General features: G+C 40.5%; 1 protein-coding gene and 2 pseudogenes across 1 annotated transcript in view; 1 reads left to right on the forward strand and 2 right to left on the reverse strand.

The window, feature by feature from the left end:
* Positions 1-5,602: 5,602 nt before the first annotated feature.
* LOC102524048 lies at positions 5,603-7,474 on the reverse strand (annotated as a pseudogene).
* A 1,340-nt stretch (positions 7,475-8,814) lies between these two features.
* On the reverse strand, positions 8,815-9,780 carry LOC116660807 (annotated as a pseudogene).
* A 97-nt stretch (positions 9,781-9,877) lies between these two features.
* Positions 9,878-13,797, forward strand: part of LOC102513960 (rho GTPase-activating protein 20-like) — a 43,427-nt gene continuing 39,507 nt past the window's right edge. Inside the window, exons 1-2 of the mRNA XM_032471098.1 lie at positions 9,878-10,102; positions 10,210-10,348. The gene's annotated coding sequence lies outside the window, so the exon portion shown is untranslated. The remainder of the gene's footprint in view (positions 10,103-10,209; positions 10,349-13,797) is intronic.

Raw genomic sequence — 13,797 nt, forward strand, 5'->3', positions numbered from 1 at the left:
TGTGGAGGGACAGCCTATTCCTTTCTCTTATTCTTATGAGCAGTGACAAGGATGCCTAAATATATATTCTTGTGAGTGGTGTGTGTGTTTGTGGTTGGGCACGTTAAAATACAAAATGACACCTAGCACCCACCACCGTACATTGTTGAGACTTCCAAAAATGTATGAAAAGGAGTGATAAGATGCCGAAGCTTCGTTTTGCAACTTCATTTTAATCAACTAGGTGAAGCAAGAAATGGCTCTTTAAGAGAGGGAGAATATCTGCAACACTCTTAAACCCTCTACTTACACATTTTTCCCCCTGGCATGAGATTACTCTGTTTTCAGCAGTAAGAAATGAAATGTCTATTCTCTCACATTCTGTGACAAATTGTGAAGATATTTCATGTAACATTCATAGATTTTTACTATATAGTATATATGTCATAACATATATAACATATATGTGTGCTTATCATATGTAATATATATAAATATATGTATAGTTTTGTCATGGTTGATCAACAGTGCACTCCATACACTTTCTAAAACTTGGTATTTTCTATATTTCATTTAGATAAAGGTATTTTTGGTTGTTTGACATGTGGGTTTAATCAAAATTTCAAACAATTCAGAATATGAGTTTTTTCCTGCATATAAACATCTTAACATTAAAACATATTTTGTTAAATGTTTGCTTTATAATCATTTATTTACTCATAGTAAGCGCAGATTTAATAGAAATATCACTAAATCTTGCTATCATCAGTCTCAGCTTAGATTGCAAATATTTATTCATTCACTTTGCATGTGAAATCATTAAGATCACTTTAATCTGATCAGCAATAACAAATCTACCTGCAAAGATTAAATTTGGTGTCCCTATTTAATGCTTAGAAATTTAAGTAGAAATATATAATATAAATATATGTCAATATGCCAATCAAATCAGAAAGACAATTTAAATTCTTAGTTCTATTTTTAAATTAATATGTGCCTAATTTATTTAATTAATTCATGATCATAGAAAATCTGTTACTTGAATTACTGACTTTTTAAACTCTACCAAGATTAACTTATTTCACATTTTAATACTTCAGAAATCTGGATTCAGGTGACAGCATTTTTGCCTTGTCATGTCATAGTTTAATGGTAGAATATTTTTTTCTTAGAGGTACATTTTATGATTAAGAGTGTCTTATATTTATTTAATTAGATATTTAAAGACCACAATTTTATGTAGTTTCAATATAAATGCAGCATTTTAATTTAAAATAAAAACTTTGTAAGACCAGTCTAGACATACTCTTTAATACAAACTAATTTTTTTCAGGATTTGTCCATTTATTCTAATCAGAGAGACGATTTTATTTTAGGTAACAACTAATTATATTTTTCTACAATTTAAGGGCTACTTTCTATTTTAGTTTATTCGTCTCTTGTATAAGTTGGGTATTCATAGTATACACACATCCACCAAATTATACTATTAAATACTAAGCTGTACAGATTTAGGATACTGGAATTTATACTGTTTAAAATGCAAAATACTTATTTTCCCAACTATAATACACTTGCTGAAAATTGTAGCATGTAACAAAGAAGAGGCTTTGTTTTTCTTCAAGCCCTCATATTTTAAGTAGTTTTCAAGAGTCCTCACTTGTTGACTCTTTCCTCTAAGTTTGATGTAATATTAAATAAAAGAAGAAATACAACATAAAAATTACATTATGTAATGCTAAACTGTATACATAGGCTAATGTCTAAATGACTCAAATAGAATTGATGCATTAGTTGCATTTAGATTTCATTTTGATGTTGTTTTCTATATTTTTGCAAGTCTCATGTTCAATATGTTACATCTTTCTTTGTTATATAATATCACAAAATTATTCACGTAGAATTATTTTGTTAATTAAACTTTACCAAATGTTTTATTTAAAATACTAAAATTAATGGAACATAATATATGTTCCTTATACAAAATAACATGCCAAACATAAATATCTAAAGGCTACTTCTATGAGTAAGCAATTATCTTTAACATGTATAGCTGTATGCATTTTGGGCCATCCACTCATATCTCTAGTAGCATATTCTATTCTTCACTTCTGTGATGAGTTAGACAACAATTACAGAGCAATATAGCATAATTAAAAATATATACATAAGACTAAAATTTTAATCAAAATGAAATTCAAATTCAATATTTATGTGAATTTTTATTTGGTACACTTTTATAAATGGCTTTACATGAATTATGTTTAGTATCTTCAGATACATTGTTGAAATAAAAAAGCCTTCAAAAACATAATTTTTATTATGATGCATCATAAAATCCAAACCTAATATTATAGAATTACTGTTACATAAATTTACTAATTTACATGTATAATATATGTCATTTCCATTATCATAATTCCAAAGATGACATACGGTTATGATTTATAGAAGCATGTCCTTATATATAAATCATTTCATTTTATTTTTGTTATATTGCAAAATGTTTTGTTAAAAAATAATAATAAAATTATGTTTTAGACATGTGTTTGTATTATAAACATCTAATTTAAAAATTTATCTCCAGCAATTTAATGACAGGGTGATCTAATTGTGATGAACTACATCTCGTGTACATGATTTGATTTCCAGTGAAGAATGGATTTTCTGGATGTACATTTTCTTCCTGAATTTGGGTTGTATGTCTTTTAACATATGCATGTAATATTGTGTAGCATACTTAAAATATTTTAAAAGAAAGTAAGCTCTTATAGTTTAATATTGGATTAGCTATATTATATTTTTCACATTGAATTGTTGCTATATATACAAGGCTTTATCCAACATGGGCAATTACCTCATAAAACAGTTATGTATGCAAAAATGATTGTTTTGAAGCTGTTAAATGGTGAATTTTGACAATTTAAAAACCTGTGTTTCAGACACTGCCAATTTTAAGTGGTACCAAAATTAGTATTCTGAATTGGTCTACATTTTAAGTAAAATGGTTATGCAATATGTAACTGTATAGTGATAGATGACTGTATTGCCTTTTAAAAGAAATCAATGTTATTGTTTATAGTTCCACTATATGTATATATATATGAAACATATCTACCTAAATTTAGATGCACTTCTGCCTCCTGCCATTATGGGTATAACAACTCTTTACAGAAATTTGAACATTGTAAGTAAAATCCATTTCATATTAACACTGTAAACTATCATGCTTTGGGAATGTTGGCAAATGTCTTCAAGTATCTCTTACGCAAATAAATCTTCAGATTCCACACTTTTTCAAAGTGATGTTTTTGAAAGTTCAAAACAAAACCATCAGTTTTTCTTTTGTTTGGAATTATTCTTCACTTCATTATACTGTTTAAAATATTTACCATGGTAAAAATTATAATCATGTTTTATTTGTGAAATGTATTTTCTTTATTATTGTTAATATTATATTAGAGCTATTATTAAGTTCATTCATCCATTTAGTTTTTCTTTTGAGGAATATTTCTTGAGCATCTACTATGCACCAGTTCTAGATACTAGAGGTTCATCGATGAATGGAATTTATAAAAATCTTTCTGCCTTCAGGGAGCTTGCATTGTAATATGGGGAGGAAAAAAATATGTGCACAACATATAAGTAAAACAAAGACTGTTTAGAAAAATACCTGGTTGAAATATATAGCTAGACTATGGTTACTGAATCAATGGGCTTTTTCAATGCTTTACTCAAAAATTACACCCTGCTTTGCATTTAGGTAAGAGAATAGTACTGAATCATCACTGTCATTGGCCAAAAGTACAACACTATTATTGAAAGTTTTAAGATTGGAATTGCTGGCAAATCCTTTATCTAAATGCTACCAAAGACCAATTCTAATTCACAAACTTGGTCAGGGGCCCCTCTGGGGTCTTCAAGAAAATGGGGGTTTGGAATTGTTCTGCAAATCTTGATTAGTTATAGAAGGAACCTAGATATAGTCCCAAGAATTACCACAGGATTATTGACCCAAATACAGGAGATTATTTAGGATTAATTGTAATGAACTTTGCTGATGGAATGTAATAAATAGCTATTCAGTTTACTTCCTTGTTAAAGGTAGAAACACTGAGATTTGAGACCGATTATACATTTCATTATTTTTCATACTTTTAGATTGCTTTTAGTAACATATGTCAATAGTTAAATGGCTTCCTTCTTTAAATTAAACCTGAAAGCCCAGAAATTATGATAAAGTTAGGCGAAGTTCTAAAGTATTAGTTTTTCATCATGTCACATCTTCTTTTCAAACATGAGAGGTGCAATTAAATTCCTCAGGAGAATAATAGGGGCCAGGTAACTGTTTTTATAGTATGGAGCATGAGGACATCAAAATATCTGATTTACCATGAGATCAATTACTGAATGTAAATGTAGTTATTGCTTAATCATGTGATTTAAAAAGCCTTTACCAAATATTAGCTTAGTAAATATTACTGACCAATTTGCATGATAAACATGAATTTAATAGGTTTTAATCTTCACAAAATAGCTTGGATAAATATTCAATGGCAACTTTTTTCAGATTAATGCTTTAAAATATATTAAAAGTCTTTAAAATAATCTGATAATTGTCATACTTCATTACCCCTGGCTACCTCAAAATATTTCTAAATCAAATTAAAACAAGATATGACAATCCAGGCAGGAAGAATTGTTAACAGACACGTGCTCTTTTGCTTGCTTGTGAATCAGGGGCCCAGGTTTGACTTCCTTTTTGAGTTTAAAGTAGAAACCATAGTTACTAGTCCTACTAATCATCTGCCTATAGCAAAAAAAAGGAAAAGAAAAAAGGCAAAGCATGATCACACCACATTTTATGATACAGCTATTTTTTCTCTTGTAGAGTGGTTAAAATATTCCTATGTATTTTTGTCTAAAATATCTAATTATTCATTGTGGACAGAAGTTTGAAATGTAGTTCATTGAGAAGACAAGTGTATGCAACATGTACCACTCATTGGCTTTAAAAAGTGCTCAGAAGTTTTCTAACCAGGGCCTGACTGTTATTCCTAATTAGTAGCTGTTCCTCCAAAATTCAGTACTTTTTTTTCTCATTAAGCATTTTAGCTATCAGGATTCCTCTAAATATGTCTTCATTCAGTTTTATGCTTTTATCATAAAGTTACTTTTTTTATTATGTAAGAATTATGTACTTACCAAGGGCAATCTTTGAAAAAGTTTAAGTGAAAGGAAAAATAAAACTCTAATTTCACAACTTTAAAACAATTTTTAAATTATAGTGAAATTTTAATAAAGTTAAGAATGTGGAGAATTACTGTAACATGCTTATGAGATATTTGGAAAATCTGAACCATCTTTGACGTTAGTTTTGTATGAATAAAAGTTCTATGCTAATAATTTTCAATCATTTCTAAATAAAATGATTTTAACATTTTAATTAGTTGAAAATTGGTTAATCTCAAGATTTACTTAAAGCTCTTAAAAATACTACTCCATTTTCAAAGCAACCTACTAAATTCTAAAGTATATGTAGCTCAAGACATTGAGTGTTTTATCATGGCTGGCTACTTTCTGGCAAATGAGGTTAAGACAGACTTTACATAGAGTAGTTATTTCAGAGTTTCATTTTTTATATCATTTTATTTTCATTTTGGCTTTTATTTTAAATTCTCCTTTCTTCAGTTGTTGTCTCAAAATAGAAAATTTTGATATTTCCCCAGAAATTATGAAGAGCTATAACAAGACTATTCAAAGCATACTTTTGAGAAAAGTGTGGTTACATAGTTACACATTCTGTCAAAACGTGTCACTTGCCAGGCATTCGTTGCTAAAAACCATCTGTAGATAAATAATGAAGATTGATTCAGGGCCATATAAACGGCTTACTATTTCACTTTTTCTTTCTAATGTGTTTCTTTTTTCCCCCCTGAAATCCACATGTATTCATGTAAAAAAAAAAAATCCTCAAAGGATAGAGAAAGAATGTGACCCCTACTTCCCAGAGCTCGCGTTCCCCACCCGGTGCTCCCCAGGGAAGTGAGGGCGATGACGCCCACTCTGGGGTGTAGGTGTCATGGGGGCGAGGCTCTTCTGGCCCGGAGTGACCCACCAGGCACCTTCCTTAGAAGTGAGGGCAGGAAGGAGGGGCAGGGGACTAACAGGGCCCTAGGAGGGTGAAGGGAAGGAGTTAATGTGGGGTGCTCACCCCAGTTTAAAAAAATTAAATTTCTAAAGATAAAAAGTTAAAAAAAAAAAAATCAGTGTCTTGGCCTCCTGCCCTCCTCCCAGCGCCCAGCCTGGCCCTGTGGCCATAGAGTTCACATCCAGTTCAGAGATTCATGTTCTCCTCTTGGCTCTCCAAGTCAGCACCAGACAGATGCCCGCTGCTCCCAGTCACGTGACTATTGCTGGCACAGGCCACCAGATGCCTGTCCCCTAGTCTCTCAGGTGTCTTGCCCAGCAGGCTCCAGCAGATCCCCTGGGGCAGCCTTGCCCGCTGCTTCTGACATCCCTGGGCCAGCTGGGCCAGCAGCTGGGGCTCCTCTTCCACCAGCTGTTGTAGGCCCTGCTGCTGCCTTGCCACAAGGCATTCATGCCGCTGCTTCTGGGCCTCCTCCAGCCGACGGATCGAGTTGACTGACTCAGTGATGTGCCGCCGGTTAATCTCTGTCAGTTCCGCCTCCTTATTTTTCTCTCTCGTCTTGGCCTCTGAGATACTGTTGTGGTGCTTCCCATCCAGGATCTTCTGCAGTTCCTTCTTCTCCCTGTTGTTCACCTCCTTCAGTCTCTTGAGCTGAGTCATGTGAGCATCCATGACGACCTCTCTGAGCCGCTGCTGAGTCTGTCTCAGATGCTCCAGTCTCCGCTCAGCATCTACGTCCGCCTGGGCTTCCTTCAGCTCCAGCAGACACTGCACCTGTTTCTTCTGAAACTCTTGATACAGCTTTACCTCTTCGTCCTCCTCCTTCTCGTTCTCCCCGCCTAGGACACCTGGCCGGTGCCGGCACGTGCCCTCGGCCGGAGCTTGGGCCAGGCCATCGAGCAATCGCTGAGTGAGGGCGTCCGCCTTCCGTTGATGCTGCTTGCACAGCTCCCACAGGTCTCGCTCCTTCCGGCTCCAGAGCTTCGCCAGGGCTTTATGGCCTCGGAGCTCAACCCGTGGGACCAGGGCCACCTCTGAGAGGATGCTGGCAATGAGGTCGTGGCGCTGACCTGGGCTGCTGATGGAGGCCCTGGTGGGAGAGGTGGCAGGGCCTGAGGGCCAGCGGAGGGAGACATCCAGGGGGCTGGGTGTAAGATTTGGGGTCAGCTGGGGCCCCAGCTGCTGAGGCTAGGTCTCTTGGCATCCTCTGGGCCAGCCTGAGCCTCACTCTCCCCAGTGAGGACGGCCAGCTGCTTGGCTCTGGTCCACCAGGCCAACATACTTGGTGGGGTTGATGAGGGCCTCTGCGAAGTGGATTTTCTCTGTGCCCACAGCGCCCTGCATTTCTTTTATGTCTCTTATCTCACTGGTGTATCATGATGTTTACTTGTCTGATTCCCTTGTCACACTGCTAACTCCCTGAGGCTAGAAACCACATCTATCTCCAGTGCCTGGCACATGGCCGCCACCCAGAAAAGGCAACCCTGATCACTATTACAAACAACTAATTTATTATAAGGTGATCTTATACTCAGTGTATTTTAAATGAGAATACTTTAAGAGGTTCAAGGTAGGATGTAAGCGTTAGATTTGTAAGAAATGCCAATCAAGAATTCAATTGAGAGAAATTTTTCATGAAAGAGATGGTGTTTGGAATGAGCAGGGACCACGTGTTACGCTTCGAGGTTATCAGGACCCTACCTAGTACTGGGGACTGGTACTACCCAGCCATCAGTAGCCACTAGTTGATTCCCCCTTATAAACACAGGCATTTCCAAGAAGCATTCTGAATTTTAGTTTATTTTCTTTCGTGACTTAAGATGAAGCAACACCACCTCTAAAACTGTACCTGACAGTGGACTCACTGTTACAGTGAGCTTCAGGGGTAAATATCGGGACACTAGTGTGGCCCAGCCTCATGAAAGCTGTCATCTAGTTTTAGTGAAAAATGATTAAGGTCCTAAAACTGCTTTTTGCCTTTCAGAAATAGCTTCACAAACGTATTTGAAGATGGAATATTAATACATAAGAAGCAGGCAGCAGGTTGACTCTTAGACTCCCCTTGTACTTGTTAGCTCGTTTTAGAGCGCTCTTAATTATAAGTTGTAAATCGTAATCAGGCTGTATTAAGGGGCTAAATAGAAGGTTATAATCTTACCCTCCTCCCCATTTCCATACTCCAAGAGACTAAAATAAAACACATCTATCTGCATTGCACTCAATAAAAATAAACACTTTAGAGTCACATAATTGAGAAATACATTTTTAAGTAGGAAACACTGATTAAGATTGTCGTTTTAAAAAACACAAAAGTTATTTGTGTTTTTGTTTCCTTCTGTAAAAGACGTTTTTCTTTTTAAATTATGTGAGAGCTGAGATGTTTATTTTTACTGTGGACTGCTAAGTGTTGGGTTTTTTTTTTAATCAATACTTAGATTGCTAAAATCATGAGGCATCTCTTGCCATGCTTATTACACATAGATCTTTAAAAATGACAGGCTGTAAGACATGTACCTTGATAAATCCACACTGGAAAAAAAGATTTTTTTTCATTGTGGATTCTCCCCTAGCACTACCATCAAATCTACTTATTTAAAACTATTATTGTAAGATGGGAAAAGAGTTATTATGTATTAAAATCCTTTGGGATTGCTTTTAAATGCAGAACTTTTTTTTTCCGGATGACAGTATTTTTATTGATGGTTAAGTGCAAGCAGGTGTGAGTGGCTATTTCTCTTTCAGAGGGTGCTGGGCTGAAAGAAGCCGGGAAGGGAGAGCCAGAGCTGAGTTGTGGATGCAGGATTCACTCCTTATTTGGGTGGGAATGCTGCATTCGGAGAGGAAGATTTACTGTGGGACCAGGCATAGGCACGGGGGAGGCCAGCGGCACCAGCTCAGGCCGCACTTTCTATCTAGAGCACAGCCGCGTCGGCAGCCTCGGGTCTCCCAGGATCTTCCTCGGTGCCTCGCGGAGGTTCTGGCTCTGGCTTGGCCTCCAGCGCAGGCTGGGCTTCGGGCTGGCCCTCAGCGCTCCGGCCAGGCCCAAGGCGAGGTGGCTTAACAGGCGTGGGTGCCGGCGCAGCAGGGCCTTTACAGCCCGGTAGGGCCCCTCGCAGGCTCTGGACCTTCTGCACCCGGTGCGCCGCAGCCGCCGCAGCCGCCGCAGCCGCCGCAGCCGCCGCGCCCTGGCCTCCGCGGGCTCCTCGTCGGAGCGCTCCTCAACTTCGGCCTCGGGCTGCTCTGGGCCAGCTTCGGCCTGTTCCGCCGGGCCTGAGGGCTCCGACGCCTTCCGGAAGGCTCTGGCTGGGAGTTCTGCCTCCTCCCGGAAGAGCAGAACGCGGAGCTTCCCGCGCGCCACCAGCAGCCCGCGGTCGGCCTCCCGGCGCTCCTGGGCAGCACCCGCGTACGCGCCCAAGCGCTCCGCCCTGGCCAGCAGCCGCGCCGGCGTGCTGCTCGGGGTGTCGTGGCTGCGACTCGGCGCACCCGGGCCACTCTGGATGCGGCTCACGGGGCCTCCCAGGCCCCGTTGCCGCTCGCGCAGCGCCTCCAGCATGGTGGCCAGCTTCTCCAGCCGGGTCACCGCGGCAACCGCGTGCACCGGGCCCCGGGGCCCAGGCCCCAGGCCCCGGCTCCAGCGCACTCTCCCCCATGACCCCCGACCGCCCGCTTGGCTCTGCGCGCAGCCGCTGTCTGCGCTCTGGGCTGGGGCTGCCTTTCCCGGCTCCTCCCCAGCTCCGGCCCTGCAGAACATTTTTTAAATAACTTAATTAACGTTTGGTCTGTGCTAACCACAGCAAAAAGAAGTTTGCAAGGTTGTGAAGCAACTAAAATTCTCCGACAGTCTTGTTGAATATATAAATTGATACAGCCACTCTAGAAAATTATCTGGTAGTTTTTTGTAAGATTAAACTTACACCTACTTTGTGACCCAACAATTTTGCCGTGAGGTGTTTATCCAACAAAAATGAAAACGTAGGTCATAAAAAGACTAGTACAAAGCTGTGATTTTTGTAGAACTTTTGTAGAAAGTCTATATTTGATCACCTGACCAAAGATCTGTGGCGTTTGATCTGCTGCAGGGAAAGCCTGTCTGCTAGTGTGGACGCATGTGCATTTCTGTCATCGTTCGTGTGCTCCAGTGGAACTCAGAAGAGGCCTGCAGAGTCAGGAGCAGCATCTTTTCCTATTCAATGACCTGTTTGTTGTGGCCACAATCAAGTGAGTATACTCTATACACTCTCCCCTGGTTATCGTTATAAAATTGCATTTCCACTGACAAAGGCAACCTTTCTGTTCTTTGCTTACTATGAGACTGTCTGGACTCTGTTACCATAACTAATATCTGAAGTGAGTTTTACGTTTGATTTGGTTTGGTTTTGAAAAGTGTTTCAGTTATTTATTCATTCAACAGGTGTTCATTGCCATGTTCATGCCACTCTGTGCCATGTTCTCTATGAATACAGGGGATGCAGAGAAGACTGTGATGGACATGACCCCTGCTTTCATATTTTTATGTGTAGACATTGTCTTCATTGTTATTTTTAGCAGTTTATTCTTTTAAACACTTTTTAGAATACTAAGCATTACGTTTGGACTCCAGACATTTTCTCCCAAGACACTGAGGTAAAAGCCTAGATTGCCCAAATGTTCTTTCCCTTTCCTTTTATACACTGTGGGCCTCTGAATTCTTACACATCAACAAGGACTCCTTTCTCTGAGTCGTTGTGCAGAGGTGGAAATGAATACTGTGCTTAGAACACATGATGTTGTAGAACTCAGCCTGATTGGCCAACCATTTTACATCACACCAGTCATTGTTACTTCATAATCAAGATGCTGTCCAACTGGCTTGTAAAACATTCACTCTGCCTGCTTCCAGTCACCCAGCACTCTGGGCTGAGTGTGTAGTGTCAGCGTGGTCACCTGGGTCAGGTCCAGCACACTTTGCTGCAATAACACAGAACAGTGAGAGCCGACTGGCCAGCATCCCATTTACTGGAGGCCTAGTCCACAGCTCTGCAGGTCTGCATGGCAAGAGGAATCAGCTGCCCACTACCCGAAGTGATTTCTTGGGGTCAGTAGAGTCTCTCTCTCTCAGTCTCTGCTTCCTTGATGCTTTCATTCTAATGTGTGGGGGCAGACATTATAAATTGTACTTCGTGTTGAGAAGAAAATAGGGTGCTGGTTGAAGTGAAATATGGGATAGATGTTAGGTGTAGTCAAGGGGGGGAAAATCAATGAAGGATAAAAAACAACCAGCCATTCAGATATTAGGAAGATGGGCAGAGGAGGCAGCAGGTACAAAGGTGGTGGGGAAAGCTTTGCCCTTTGGAGGAGTTAAAAGAAAGCCTGTCACTGGAGCATGATATGCAGGGGAAATAGGCAAGGATCAGGTTATCAGGACCTTTGGGGGCTGCTTTAATTGTCTATTGTCATATAACAAATTATCCCAAAACACAACAGCTTATGAGTATGAATGTCTTTGTACATTTTCTCTGAGCCAAGAATCTGAGCGTGGCTTAGCTGGTCGTTCTGGCTCAGAGGCTCTCATGAGGTTGCAGTCAAACTGTTGACTGTGGTGACAGTCATGTCAGAGCTTAAATGGAGCTAGAGAATCCCCCTCCCACCTCACTCAGGGGGGCTGGCAGGCCTCAGGTCCTCAGCGGCTGTTGGCCCAGGGCTGTAGGTCTTCTCCAGGTAGGTCTCCTCAAAGTGAAAGATCCAAGAACGTGAGGAAGAGAGTACATAAGGGAAAGACCACCCAAAACAATAGCTGCAGCCTTATAACCTGTTTCAGCAGTGGCATACCATCATTTCCAGTGTCTGCTGCTGGCCATGGAGACCAACCTTGGTGCAGTTGGGAGGGAACTACACAAGGGTATGAATATCAGGAAACAGGTGTCATTGGGGACCATGTTGGAGACCAGGTACCATAAAGGCTATGATGGGAGTTTGGATTTTATTCCAAAGGGTTTTAATTAGTTCATATTTAAAAAATATTGTTCTGGCTATGACAGATAATGGATTAGAGGGTTGGCAAGAGTAGAAGCAGGGAGACTCGACAGGAGGTTATTGGCCTAGACCTGATAAGAGATAGTGAGGGCCTTAACTGGGGAAATGGCAGTTACATGAAGGATACCAACCTATTTGGAATATACTGTAGAGGTAACCAAAAGAATTCACTTTTCATGCAACACTAAATGCCAATGCAGTTAACATCCAGCCTAGAAAACAGTGTTTGCAACTTGCTCCATCCCCCATTCTCATTGTTTATGAAACATCCTAAAAAGTAAGAGTCATTTAACAAATCCAGTCTCATCAAAGAGATTGTTAGTCACTAGAGAATAGTAAGCACTCTTTTCTACTCTCCACATCCTCATACCTAAGTTATGCAGTGTCACAGATAAGACATGGGTGGGGAGGAGATCCAGAGAGTGGAGTGGGAGGACGGTGAGCTCACCTACCCCCGAGAACATGTCAAAAGTACAGCTACATGTGGAGCAATTCTCACTGAAAAGCTGGAGACTGGCAGAAAGACTTTTCTACAACCAAGGCTGCAAAGAAAGATCCTCAAGGAGTCAGGTAGAAAGGGAGAAGAAGCAATCAGGTCAGGGCCCCCACCCCTAAGAGGGGACACAGAAGAAGATGGGGATCTCATGGGCTTGCAGATCTTACCTGGGGAGCGAGTGATTTGAAACATATATTGGGCACCGTAGCCAATACCAAGAAGACAAGTCCCTTTGAAAACCAGTAGGAGGGCTGTAAGAAACTGAGTCCACTCATGAAGAATGTGCACACACTCTTGCTTACTCCTCAAACCAAGTGGAGGAGGCAGATTAAAACTGCCCAGGGCTCTGACCCAGTGCACACCCTGGCATTGTCTCTGACAAGCTCAACTCCCAACCAGGGCATTGCCAAGAAGAGTGAGCACTTGGCGGACAGAGAACCAGCTCAGACCCAGCACTGCAATCAAATGAGCCAAGGACATTTGTTACTGGCACTCATGTAGGCAACAGATTGGGAGCTGTCTGGGGCTCTGACTGATGTACTGGGGACTGTCCCAGTGTGCACCCCAGCTGCACCAGGCGGCCACACCAAACTCCTCTTACTCTATCACTGCTCCCCTCTGTGGCAAAGGTGCCACTGCTGGGAGAAGGAAGAGTACACATTTAGAGGGAACAGCACTAGCTCAGACCTGACCCTCAGGGTTTCTGTTCCAGCACCTTTGGACCTGACCCTGCCCCCAGTAGGGTGGTGACGGCCACTGAGCACAGGAGAAGCTCCAGCTCACACCTGGCTCAGGGTGTAGCCCCTCCAGCTCCAGCCCTACCTCTCACCAAGGTGACAGGTGGCAGCGTATCCTGGGAGAAGACGTGACCCACACTCAATTAAGATCCAGCTCTCCCACCAAAGCCACTCAGAATATGCAGACTTCCATAGGCATGCCCCCATACAAGGACACCCTTTTAAGACTAAAATAGGTAAGTGTTTTACCTAATTTCATAGAGACAGAGAAAGTTAGACAAAATAAAAAGACAGGAATTTGTTTCAAACAAAAAAACAAAGAAAAACCCTAAAAAATGATGAATGAAACAGGTAAGTAACATACCAGATAAAAGTTCAAAGCATTAGTAGTCAAAATGCTAACCTGAGCTTGGGAAAAGAGT

Source organism: Camelus ferus, chromosome 31, assembly GCF_009834535.1.
Source record: "Camelus ferus isolate YT-003-E chromosome 31, BCGSAC_Cfer_1.0, whole genome shotgun sequence".
In the NCBI taxonomy this organism is placed as follows: Eukaryota; Metazoa; Chordata; class Mammalia; order Artiodactyla; family Camelidae; genus Camelus; species Camelus ferus.